We start from the raw sequence: 14,225 nt of genomic DNA, 5'->3' as shown, positions 1-14,225 counted from the left end.
TAATCCATTATTATATGAATCCTTTTTACTTTCTATAAGTTTAGATAATTCAGGTTGCTATACCTGGTTTACATATGTTAAAAATATTTTGAAAGAGGTAAACATGGACATATCCATTCTTGAGGGAAACAAAAGAAAAAAATACTGAAATTTAAAAAAAAAACAACCTTAAAACATCAATTATTAAATTTCTACACAAATATATTTTAACAAAAATTTGAAAAAATAGATAAAAAAAGTAAATTGTATTTATATAAAAGTTTAAAGCAAAATTTTAAAATGGAAAACTACTTAAACTGTAAATCTTTTGAAAAGAGAAGTAACATAACAAAAATGAGAATTACAGTACGCCCAAGGAGTTTGTAATCCCAAACTCCATACTCCGATATTTTTCCTGGTGTAACACCAGGAAACTCCGACATCCCTCCCAAAATTCTCGGAGAAATTTGGGAGTATTCCCTCCGACTTCCGCGTAAATCCGCTACCTTTTGTTTATTGTATTAGCGACATCTCTCCCAGTCTGGTGTGACGCGGTGTGACACCAGGTAATTAATTCCCCTAATCCGTCTGATCTATGCCGGCACGCGACAGTCAAGGTATGTGAGATTTCTAATGTAATTAAACAATTGTATTTCCTGTCTATTGATTATCAGGTTATATCTGATTGCTTGAAACAAATGAAAGATTAAAATAAAAAGCAAAACGTTGTTGTTAATTCTTTCAATTACTCTGTACATTTTAATCAAGTTTTTAAACAACTATATTTGATTTTGACTTCCGTTTTTTTATCAGTAAATAAATATTTAATTTACTGAAAGAGATATAATTGTGCAACAATAAACGGAGACTAACGCTGAATAAATGAGGGCAGTTTAAAGAAAAATTACACGTCTCAAAGTTGTTTATACTACAAGTAAAAAAGAAAATATTATTCCTTATCTGTTATGCTAATAATTCTACGCCATTTCCATTTTACGATTACAAAATAAAAGTTTTAAAATCCAAAACGTTGTTGTTAATGCTTTCAATTGCATTAAAGTTTTATAAAAAAAATCTATATTTGATTATGACCTCGTTTTTTATTTATCGGTAATTGATATAACTTACGAAAACAGTGGCGGATCCAGAAATTTTCATAAGTGGGGGCCCACTGACTGACCTAAGAGGGGGCCCGCTCCAGTCACGCTTCAGTGATTCCCTATATAAGCAACCAATCGTTATTAGGTCAGTCAGTGGGCCCCCACTTATGAAAATTTCTGGATCCGCCACTGTTTTCGTAAGTTATATCAATTACCGATAAATAAAAAACGAGGTCATAATCAAATATAGATTTTTTTTATAAAACTTTAATGCAATTGAAAGCATTAACAACAACGTTTTGGATTTTAAAACTTTTATTTTGTAATCGTAAAATGGAAATGGCGTAGAATTATTAGCATAACAGATAAGGAATAATATTTTCTTTTTTACTTGTAGTATAAACAACTTTGAGACGTGTAATTTTTCTTTAAACTGCCCTCATTTATTCAGCGTTAGTCTCCGTTTATTGTTGCACAATTATATCTCTTTCAGTAAATTAAATATTTATTTACTGATAAAAAAACGGAAGTCAAAATCAAATATAGTTGTTTAAAAACTTGATTAAAATGTACAGAGTAATTGAAAGAATTAACAACAACGTTTTGCTTTTTATTTTAATCTTTCATTTGTTTCAAGCAATCAGATATAACCTGATAATCAATAGACAGGAAATACAATTGTTTAATTACATTAGAAATCTCACATACCTTGACTGTCGCGTGCCGGCATAGATCAGACGGATTAGGGCAATTAATTACCTGGTGTCACACCGCGTCACACCAGACTGGGAGAGATGTCGCTAATACAATAAACAAAAGGTAGCGGATTTACGCGGAAGTCGGAGGGAATACTCCCAAATTTCTCCGAGAATTTTGGGAGGGATGTCGGAGTTTCCTGGTGTTACACCAGGAAAAATATCGGAGTATGGAGTTTGGGATTACAAACTCCTTGGGCGTACTGTAATTCTCATTTTTGTTATGTTACTTCTCTTTTCAAAAGATTTACAGTTTAAGTAGTTTTCCATTTTAAAATTTTGCTTTAAACTTTTATATAAATACAATTTACTTTTTTTATCTATTTTTTCAAATTTTTGTTAAAATATATTTGTGTAGAAATTTAATAATTGATGTTTTAAGGTTGTTTTTTTTTTAAATTTCAGTATTTTTTTCTTTTGTTTCCCTCAAGAATGGATATGTCCATGTTTACCTCTTTCAAAATATTTTTAACATATGTAAACCAGGTATAGCAACCTGAATTATCTAAACTTATAGAAAGTAAAAAGGATTCATATAATAATGGATTAATTTCAGAATTTGGTAATCTTGATATAAAGTAAAGTATACTTTGAGTTTTTATATGCATCTCTAGTGGGTATCTCCCTAGCTCTGTTCTCACAGCTATGTTTGATGAAGATTTTCTTGTTCTGAGGATATACTTACAGACAGACAAATGTATTTTCTACACTTGATTTTTCAGTAAAAATAAGGGGGGTCTATATTTGTTACATTTGGACTATCCTGGAATGTTTTCTTTCTTAATTTTTTTACTATTTGTTTGTATTTAGGCAACAACCATTTTATTATCTGGGGGGGCCTGGGATTTTTTTGAAAAAAATATTTTAATGGCCTAGATGAACGAAAAAAAATTATGTTTTAAACTGTAGCTGAAAAAAAAATTTATGTTTTGCAATGTAGCTGAAAAAAAAATTATGCTGTCACCTGCTTGAAAAAAAATTTTGCACTGCTGAATTTGAGAATAGTGAAAATAACAACAGTTGAGACAGTGAAACAGCAGATTATAAACATCTGTCCAGTCTACAGATTAAGCTAAGATTTATATTTATACCTTATTACTTTTTGTATTTTCCTGTAAGTGTTTGATCCAGAAATATTTAAAAGCATTCCAAATCTCCCGCATGTACATGTATGCTACTAGATTAAGACATACTTAAAACTGCAACTATTATAAACATGATATGCAGGCGCGGATCCAGAGGGGGGGTTCCAGGTTTGGAACCCCCCCCCCCTTTTTTTTGGCCGATCAATGCATTTGAATGGGAGCATATAGCTGGAACCCCCCCCATTACTCTGGGTTGGGAACCCCCCTTTTTAAAATGGCTGGATCCGCCCCTGATATGGTCATTTTATAACAGGGATAGATATGGTATCATATTAAAGCAGTCTTTTAAAGTAGCCCTGATTGTGTATTTTCCTTTGTATCATTCTGTATCATTTTTTATACCTCTTTTTTCAATGGAATATCAATTATCATAGTTGGAAACAGTGGATGTTTATAATTTGGAGCTACTCACTCTTACATATGGCAATGGTGGCCACTTCAATTGCAGTATTAAAATTCAAGGACTGTGGTACCTGTATGACGGACTCAGAGAATATCATTATGTAGAAAGTGGGCTAAAAAAAACAACAGAGACAACAGCCAATGCCAGGATATAGACAGAGCCATGCAGTTTACATTTTACATCAATTAAAAAATTAAAATGAATTAATATGTAAATTTTATGGTTTTGAGAAAAATAGAATGTATTTCTGTTCCACATTATAGGAAAAAAAATCATCGGAGGAAGCTTAGGTTCCGAAAAAAATATTTATGAACATAATAAAAATCCCAGCCCCCCCCCCCCCTCGATAAGAAAATGGTTGTTGCCTTAGGTGAAAGATAAGACTTCAATATTTGTAATTCGTTGTGTCCATGTGTCCAGACACATGCATGTCAACTTTTTGCACCGGAACCTTGCCCTAATCGAAAATAAAGGTGGAATTTCCCCTTCTCGGAAGCTCTCTGGCTTTATCAATACCGGTGTCCTAAAAGTTTGAAAATGAGCAGCGAGAGTTTTCTGAATTTTTGGTATGTTTTGGGATAAAAGTCAAACTTTATGCACACCAAGCCTTATCGGAAAAGAGCAGGTGGATTTTTTTTTTAATTGTCATTATGTTTTGATAGACAATTAAGGGAAAATAACTGTGTTCTCCGGCCTTTATAGGACAAATTTATGGACGTTTTGGTCCCCTAATTTGCACCATTTGCTTCAAATTTGAAATGCAAAGATATTTATTTCATTGTTAATTCATAGTAAATGATTGAAAAATAATTTTTGATGCCTATTTTACCATATTTTGGGGTTGTTAAGTTTATATGTTGAAACTTTTGCGGCAAATCTCAAATTAGGGGCTCATAATTTTTCTGTTTTGGGCAAATTCCTACTCATTCTGATAAGAAATATTTCATTTAAAGGACTTATTCCAAAATATTGAGCAAAATTACAAGAAAAAACTGCCCCTAAGTAATATTAGATTAAATGTTTACTTTATTTAATTGGTGTAAACACCAATTTCACATATCTTTTTGAAGGATTTGGGTGGTCCTTAAAAGGACCTTTGGTTGCATGAGTTGCTGGGTTACTGTCTCATCTATGGTGCTGGTAATAGTTTTCTCTTGCAGTTAGTACTATGGCTAAGAAAGGCAGGTACTGGGTCCAACTGTCCTTTTCTGTAAACATCTTGCTCTTTACTTTTTAGCTTGGCCTCTCTATGTTCCACTATTTTTTCCCCACTCTGTGTAACAATGTGTAAGACATCTATGTTTAACTTCAGGTTTTTTTTCATAGTCTTGCTTGTAGGTAAACTGTTTGTCCATGCTTTGCTGAGTTTCTGGCATGTTGTTTCTGTGAATTCCAGATGCCAATCTGGCCTGAATCCGGGTCCGTTCGCGCCCATTCACGTTCGCACCCACTCATGTTCGCCCCATTTCACTTTCGCACCCCACATGTTCGCACCCAAAGTCTGTTCGCACCCTACATGTTCGCGCCCAATTCTAATTGGTTTTGTATTTAATAACTTTGCAATTTTGTATGTGTTGAATAAATCTTAATCATGTTTTTGAGAGTGTATTGTTTAAAATAATAATATTCCTTTCTAATTTAAGTGGGAATCTGTCAACGTTTTATTTTGTGTTGGATAACACTTAATCATGTTTAACTTTTGTTTAGTGTATTGCCTATAACTTTATTTCATTGATTTGTTTTAAAATGAAGTGAGATTCTGACTACGATTTTTTTCTTGTGAGTTGAATAAATTTTATCATGTTTTAGTTTATATAATAGTGTATTGCTATATTTTATCATTTCATTGTTTCAGATCGGACCAAGCTGTTAAAAACAATTATCTTTTGGGTTTTTCAGTTAAAATATTCAATCTTTTACTCATACCAAGCTATAAATACATTCAGTATTTACATCAAATCAATTAAAAACAACAATCATGATTTTCCAAATATTCAACTGGAATTTGAATTTAAATTGGGCGCGAACGTGTAGAGTGCGAACGGACCTTGGGTGCGAATGTGCGAGGTGCGAACGTGTAGGGTGCGAAAGTATATTGGGCGCGAACGGACCTGATACCATCTGGCCTCCATGCCTCTTGAGAAGGTTACATACATTCTTAGGTAAATTTACACTCAAAGACCTGTGTTGTTGGTGGTGTTGTAAAGCTTCATACTACTAATTGCATCTTCGCTAAGCTTCATTCTCAAGATCTCTTGTAGTAACAACTTTTCTTTTTCGTCCATTTGTAGGATAGTAATGTTATGACAGCCAAGGATGCAATTCTGAAAACTGTAGGTTGAGTTTTGAACTTTTCATTGATTTTTCTCAAATAATCTGGGTAGGAATTTATGTGATTTGAAATGAATTTAGAAAAGTAACCTTAATTACACAATGATGTGTTCTTCTTTTGGAATTTTATTATTGATTTAATTTCATCAGTGTTTTTACTTTAACAAACACTTTAGTTTTTCCAAAAACTTGCACTAATAAAAAAGTTATGAGCATTTAAATATAGAAGGTATTTTGAGGGAAATGAAAATTCCATTCCAGAAAAATGATAAAATTTTGGTGTGAAGGTTGTGCTAATTGTCTGCATTGGTCAAAGGGAATTTTTTTTTAAATTTTACAAAACTGGAAAGAAAACCTGTTGCGACTAATATTTATAACCTTTCCATCATTATTTAAAGCAAATTTGTAATATAATAAATACATAAAAATTGTAAACACATATATCATGTTATGGGGGTATTTGCGAAAAAATATTAGTTATAACTTGAGGGACTGTTAAATTTTCCGAGCCGCTAGACAAGGGTATTTGGTCTCGAGGTATTTTTAAGGTGTCATTAACTGTTAACAAAACTTGGAACTTTTGAAAAACTAAGGCTTTTCTTCCTCAGGAATAGATTACCTTAGCTGTATTTAGCAAAACTTGAAGGAATTTTTGGTTCTCAATGCTCTTAAACTTTGTCCTCTATTTGGCCTTATAAACATTGTTTGATTCGAGCGTAACTGATGAATCTTTTTTAGACGAAACATGCTCTTGTATAAATATAATATTTTGAACCTGGTATCTATGATGAGTTTATTATATTTGAAATACCATTTAGTAATACATCAAATTGCTGGCCAATCCAACAGAAATCTGATTGCCATACTTTTAATAGGGATCATACTTTAGTTGAAGTAGTTTCTCATGAGTCCATAAGAGTCCAAAATAATTTGAATGCTTTCATTATTACAGGGATTCCTTTTAAGACTTCCAACAGTTTTCAAGAATTGCAAACAATTAGAATTATTAAACCAAGTAGTTTTAAATTTAAGTTTAAATTTTGTTTAGTTTTGACTGTTATCCTTTTAAGGAACCTGGGGATTTCAAGAGTTAGTTGATGATGATCTTACACTAAATAACTCAAAATGTGGTGATTAAGTTGAAAGCATCTATCCCATTGAACTAGAGATAAAGGATACAACAGATACAATTACGTCTGCCTCATATCTTGACTTACATCTAGAAATTGACAAAGAGGGTTGGTTGAAAACAAAACTTTACGACAAAAGCATGAAAAGAGATGATTTCAGCTTCCCAATTGTGAACTTTCCATTTCTATGTAGCAACATTCCAGCAGTGCCTGCATACAGAGTACATCTTCCAATTGATGCCATATTCCCTGGCTTGTATTTCCTATCATGATTGCCTTGATAGAGGGCTGGTGCTCACAAGGAAGCTATCAAATAAGAGTTCCAAATAATGAAGTTGAGATCATCCCTTCATAAATTTTCTGGATGCCATCACAATTTGGTTCACCTTTTTTTATGGAATAACCGTTTTACAGATGATATCAGAAATGTTCCTTATGTCATTACTACAATCCCCTTCCCTTTTTACATATGTGACCTATCCAATTAAACTATTACCAGGTTTAAATGAACAACACGACCTTCTGCTTATCCTTTCAGAGCACCGTTATTACTGCTGGTTTTTGACTGTCTCACTGGTATCTTTCGCCCCTCTTTTGAGACTTCTGAAGGATCACGTTAAGAATATTTTAAAGACGAAACGCATGTCTGGCGTACTAAATTATAATCCTAGTACCTTTGATAACTATTTAAAGAATCATGGTTAAATGCTTTCCAATTTTACCCTTATGCTAGCCGAAAAGGACCATTTGACGTCTAACGGCAAAAGGCATTACTACCCTCATTACTAGACTGAACTTGTCGACCTGGAACTTAATTCATAACACTCAAGTAATATTAATCATTTCAAAATGAAAGGGTCCAGAATTGAGTATTTTTTAATCAACGGCATTGTCCTATGTTAGTTATAAATAAAGCTGAATTCTTTGATTCACAGTTTTTACGAAATATTTTAAAAGCTAAGAAAACTGTATCTTATAATCAGCATGACTTTATCAGATGACAATACCAAAAAAATACTAAAAGTTCAGGCTAAAATAAGGCTATACATAGTTATATACTGAAATTCAGTCACAAACCCATGATATCGCAGGGGTGTTCTAGTACATCTTAATAAAAGTGTAAGGGGTGGTAGAAATTGTGGGGTACTACACTTTTTGTTAAATTTTGAAAGTTTAAAATCATATATGGTATTTTTGTCTGAATTAAATAAATTATTTGTATTTTACTACTCCAGTTGCCATGGTTGGATAAAAAAGATATTGGGAGATAGTTTGGGATATTCTGGTGACTGAAAAACAGTAATTGGCGCAAAAGGACTGCTGCCCTGGTTTTGTACCAACAAAGACTGGTAGTTTAAAAGATATGTTAACATGTCAACTTAAAGCAAAGTAAAGAAATGTTATATACTGTACATCATTATTGTAATGCTCAGTTAATTATTCTTTTGCATTAAATATTGTTTCAATTATTTTTCTCAAATAGTTTTTCCATATCGCAGCCAGCAGAGCATTATTCCATGGAAGATGGTTAAAGAAATCTTCAACCAAGTCAGAAATTCTGCAGCTTTACCAAGAAAATAAGAAAGGCAAGTTTATTTAAGCCTAACAATTTCTATACATTTTCTAGTAATATTTGATAAAAATTAAGAAACTTCTTATTCTTCTTCCGAATACAGGAGCAGTGGCGGATCCAGAACTTTTCCTAAGGGGGGCCCGCTGACTGACCTAAGGGGGGGGGGGGGGGGGGGCTCCAGTCGTGCTTCAATGATTCCCTATATAATCAACCAAATTTTTCCCACGAAAGGGGGGGCCCGGGCCCCCCAGGGCCCCACTGGATCCGCCTATGGGGAGAAGACTCCTAGTTAGGAGTGTAAAACTTACCGGGAAACAAGAAACAAAACTTTATTTTCTACATGCAAAACACTGAATTATTTTACCTGTTAAATATTTAAAGATACGTGTACCAGGTATATCAACAAGATTTACTATTAAAATTATAAAAAGTAAGCCTACAGATTGAAATATTACTTCCAAGGGGAGACAATTTCAACCAAGATTTGTTTATTCAATAAGAGATAACTCAGTAAATTATTGAGATTTTTGTGCAGTTGAAATCAAGTCATTATTCTTTTACTTCTTTTTTGTATTACATCTTTATAGGAATTTTACAAACTTAAGTGTTGATATAATACTAATCTGATTTATGTAGTAAGAAATCAAAACAATATTTAGTAAATGTTATCTTGACAAGTGAAATGGATTTGTAAAATATTTAATGTATCCATTTTATTTTATTTTTAGGTTCTTTCAGTGAGATGTTTTCATGTTGTTGGCAATAAACTTGGTTGTCTTATACAGCTTATACAAAGTATACAAAGGTATGTACCAGTCTGTTATTTTGTTAAAAAAAATATATCAATTTTTTTATAAAATTTCTTTATTGCTCTAGGAATATAAGAGTTGGTCAGAAGTCTACTCTCATTTATCAGTACCACTACATGAGTAAATTAAAGGATATTTGTTAATTGCATAAGTAATTGCTGTGTTGCTGGATAGCTGTCTTATCCATATATTCTCAACATGTATTACCTTTATATACTATAAACCAATTTTTGATGATGAAGCATTTTATATTTTAGGTTAGCATCACAGCTTGTCCATAAGGATAGAGGCTGGCAATAGCCACTGGAGCTGACCTTTATGGTGAGAATCAGGAGACAGATTTATGAACTATTTATCTAATAGCATGTCAATGTTGATTTTTACCACTATGATAAAATTAAGAGATGCAGTGTGATTGCCAATGCAATGAGTCAATTGACACATCAATCTAATTAAAAACCGATCTCTCATCGCTCCCGTTTTCTGATATGTCGCGTGGGAGATCTAACGAAACTCGCTTTGAGGTCACATGTGAGTGAACTAGAAGTCGTGAATTTATAAAGATATGCAAATGAGTAGACGACCTATTTATAAGCCAATGAAAAAAGTTTATGAATTATTTTGACTGACAATTTCGTCGTAAATAAAATGAGTTCCATCCCTTTGCCTTACGTTAAACTTACAAAATCGTGGAAGACTCAATTTCATTGGTCGAAAAAGACACACCTACGAGGTCACTCACATGTGACCTCAAAGCGGGTTTCGTTAGATCTCCCACGCGACATATCAGAAACAGGAGCGATGAGAGATCGGTTTTTAATTAGATTGTTGACACATATGACAAAGATTTTAGCAACTCATATCACTTTACCACCTTCAACAATGAGAAAAAAACCTATACTGTATTGTTAACTATAAAAGTCCACAACATGAAAAAATGAGAAGCGTAATGGCCTGATGAATGATAAATCAATTATAAAGAAAAACATTATATTTAATGTCAGACATCAAATAACTTGTTGTTCATCCTATTTTGCTAATAAAGACTGGTGTTTTAACAGTTAATAATGCCACCAAACCATTTAAAAAAAAAGGAAAAGAAAAGTTATGTGTATATATATTATTCTTATTGTTATGTCCAGATAATTATTCTCTTGCATTAAATAGTGTTTCAATTGTATAGTTTTGACTGAGATATGTTTAAGAATCTATATTTCTTTTTCAGGTAACTTCTACTGTGGCTGCATAAAAGGTTTGTGGTGGATAACTATAACAAAAATACAATGTAATTCAGACAATTTTTGTGTATGCACAACAACAACAGACTTCATGGAGAAAATGGCAACTCTGACCTAAAGCCACAGCAGAACCAATAGCCAAAATTTAGAATCGTAGCAGCACCATCTAAATACCCAGCCTAAACTCTGGTTAACATATAAAAGACACCAGAAAAATCAACCTTAGATGTACTGACAGAGAATACTTACACCTCAGCAATCCTGAAGATTAAGATGACGATGTAATATGTGTTGAAACGGCAGGATTGCAGAAATACAGTACAAACCACTACTGCTATTTAGTGGAAGAAGAACATACATACCAGACTACCAGTAGTTATAAAAAAATACCAGTAATAATTGAAGAATAATTGAATGGCACAAGTAACAGTATGAGGAATATATAACATCTTCACCAGTGGAAAACAGTGGACAATGATATTTTAATTTCTAAATTGTATTATTTTGAAAACTTTGCAACTTTATTAACATATTTTTTTAACTCAATACATTCAACACATAAGTAACACATACTAAGAGAGACAATTGATAGAACATTATGATGTAAAAAACTTTAACCAAATTAGTGACATACAAAGAGTTGAATAAAACTGAAGTTGATTACTATATTAAGGTGGTACCTAACACTACAGGGAGATAACTCTGTAAACATTTAAATTACGTTGTGTTGTTAAGGGAATATTAAGCTGCTTGATTATCAAAATAAGTGCTTGTCAAACTGCTATATAACCAGTGTAATTTTTCTGATAAGACGGTTGGTTCAAATTTTTTGAAATTTTTATATTTTTGTCAAAGGGTCAAAGTAAATACTTTGTCAAAATTTTATGAAAATTAAACGAGCCAAATTAATTTTAGTTAAGGTGTTTGGTACCACCTTAACTGTACAGAAAAAGCAGTATTTTATATTTGAATAATATCATTTATGCCATTATATGTTCATCTATCAGTAACTTTAGATAATATAGAAAAATATAATATAATGACAGAGTTGTTTCCCTTTCAACAGGAAAGAAACTATAAAGTGTAGTAAATAAAAGAATGTTGTCTGTTAATTAATCATAACGGTGAATTTTGCCATGTAAATAAATTAAGATGTTTATTTCTTCACTGAATTACTTTTTTCTCAAAATACTTGAAATGAAAAGCTTATTTGAATAGACATAATAAATATGTCAAGCTTATATATGTTTATCATAGGCGGATCCAGGGGGGGGGGGTCCCTGGGGGCCCAGGCCCCCCCTTTTGTGGGAAAAATTTGGTTGATTATATAGGGAATCATTGAAGCATGACTGGAGCGGACCCCCTCTTAGGTCAGTCAGTGGGCCCCCCCTTAGGAAAAGTTCTGGATCCGCCACTGTTTATACTATAAATTCTTGCTTTAAAGAAAAAATTAGATATGCTTATGAGTGTAGTATCACTATGTTTACAATACATTATACAAATATATGAATAACACTGTTTGCAATAAAATCAGAATATCATCTTGGAATGTTCGTGGTCTTGCAGACAAAATTGATTATAATTTTTTACAAAAAAGGTTAAAGGTGATATTAATATATCATTTGAAACATGGAAAGGGGATAGTAAAGAAACACAAATTTGAGGTTACATTTCCTTTTCAACAGTAAGAAAAAAGAATAAATAAGCTAAACGTCAATGTGGTGGAATTTTGTTATACATTATACAATATATACTTAATCCATCAAATTTTCAACATGTACAAAGTTTAGGTTCCTTTTTAAAACAGTCAATGGAACTGAGGTCAGGGGACTCTTAATATACCAGGGTTAAAAGTTTTGTGTTATATTATTATGTTGTTATTGGTATTTTGACTTGTCACTATATTTTATACTTGCAACAATTGATATATATATATATACTAGTATATATACATGATGCATGAGTGTATGTTAGTTTTTTTTGTTTTAGTTTGTCACAAACGTGTTTCATTTGTTTATATGGCAATAAAGATTGTTTATTATATTATTTGATTTGTTTAAGCCTAAATATTTTAGGGGTAGAAGTTATAGTAACTAGATATAAGAAGATGTGGTATGAGTGCCAATGAGACAACTCTCCATCCAAGTCACAATTTGTAAAAGTAAACCATTATTATAGCTCAAAGTACAGCCTTCAACATAGAGCCTTGGCTGCTGAAATACCATTCAAACAGGAAAACCAACTCTAATTTATATAAAAAACGAGAAATGAGAAACACTTATGAACCACATCAACAAACAATGAACATCAGGTTCCTGACTATGGACAGGTGCAAACAAATGCAGCAACGCTATAATAGGCGCTTAAAAATACTGGTCAAGTCAGATTTTTTTACAATAATTGTTTAAGAGTTGTGGCTTGCCTTTGAAAATGGTATTTCACATATTTCTGGGCGATAGTTTTAGTCCCACTTGTGGTTTTTGTGATTTTACTTTTGACCCAATCCTTTGAAATTGTATACACTATTGTGGATCATCGAATGCAGTTTAAGGTCTATTTTTTATGGTTTTTGTAGACTTCTGTCGCAGAAAGCTCGACATAGGGATAGTGATCTGGGTAGCGTTAGTTAAATTATTAATAGCTTTATATTTTAGAAGGTGGAAGACCTAGATGCTTCATACTTTGTATATAGATGTCTTATGTTCCCTCTTTTACATGTCCATTATCCTTGACCTCTTTTTCATGGTTCAGTGACTACTTGAAAAAAAAGTTGAGTTTTTGTAATGTTAGTTTGTCTTTTATTATGAGATAGGATAACAATATTTGGTATGTGTGTACCTAGCAAGGTCATCATGCCTGTCAAACTTTTTTCACTTGACCCTGACCTCAGTTCATGAGTCTGTGAAATAGGTTTAGTTTTGGTGGTCAAGTCCATATCTCAGATACTATAACCAATAGGTCTAGTATATTTGGTGTATGAATGGATTGTAAGGTGTACATGTCCAACTGGCAGGTGTCATCTGAACTTGACCTAATTTTCTTGGTTCAGTGGTTATAGTTAAATTTTTGTGTTTTGGTCTGTTTTTCTTATACTTTATGCAATTATTATAGTGACTAAGTTCTATCATATTTGGTGCATAGAATGATTGCAAGGTGTATATGTCTAGCTGGCTGGCAGGTGTCATTTGACCTTGACCTCATTTTCATGTTTCAGTGGTCAAAAGGTAGGTCCGGTAAGTGCTGATTTTGGCCTCAATTTCAGGTTCATCTGACAAAGATTTTGCACACTTTTTAAACACTTTAAAAGAGACCATTTCAATTGATTCAATTAGTTTAAGTGAAAGATCTCAACTGATTTTTAAAATCATTAAAAGCGCTCTGATTCTAGCTGAAATATGAAAAATCTATAAAAATTATCTTCAGATGTTTTTTGTCAAAAATGAAAGTGGACGCAGGGTTGGGATCCCGCCACATTATCTATGTATGTGCCTGTCCCAAGTCTGGAGCCTGTAATTCAGTGGTTGTCGTATGTTTATGTGTTACATATTTGTTTTTCGTTCATTTTTTTACATAAATAAGGCCGTTAGTTTTCTCGTTTGAATTGTTTTACATTATCTTATCGGGGCCTATTATAGCTGACTATGCGGTATGGGCTTTGCTCATTATTGAAGGCCGTACGGTGACCTATAGTTGTTAATGTCTGTGTCATTTTTGGTCTTTTGTGGATAGTGGTCTCATTGGCAATCATACCACATCTTCTTT

At 32.6% G+C, this 14,225-nt stretch overlaps 1 long non-coding RNA gene across 3 annotated transcripts; it reads left to right on the top strand.

Moving 5' to 3' along the window:
- Positions 1-3,770: 3,770 nt before the first annotated feature.
- Positions 3,771-12,504, top strand: LOC143072425 (uncharacterized). 3 transcript variants are annotated; one of them, XR_012977174.1, is made up of 6 exons: positions 3,771-3,948; positions 5,674-5,715; positions 8,327-8,429; positions 9,145-9,221; positions 9,483-9,546; positions 10,451-12,504. It is a non-coding gene; the product is annotated as an uncharacterized LOC143072425 (long non-coding RNA). The 3 variants fall into 3 exon arrangements; XR_012977175.1 differs by lacking the exon at positions 5,674-5,715 and having other exon boundaries at positions 3,774-4,007; XR_012977173.1 differs by lacking the exon at positions 5,674-5,715 and having other exon boundaries at positions 3,778-3,948.
- The last annotated feature ends 1,721 nt before the right edge of the window (positions 12,505-14,225 follow it).

This window comes from Mytilus galloprovincialis, chromosome 4 (assembly GCF_965363235.1).
Source record: "Mytilus galloprovincialis chromosome 4, xbMytGall1.hap1.1, whole genome shotgun sequence".
Classification (NCBI taxonomy): domain Eukaryota; kingdom Metazoa; phylum Mollusca; class Bivalvia; order Mytilida; family Mytilidae; genus Mytilus; species Mytilus galloprovincialis.
Note: the sequence above shows the minus strand (reverse complement) of the source record. Positions and strands in the feature narration are given on the sequence as shown.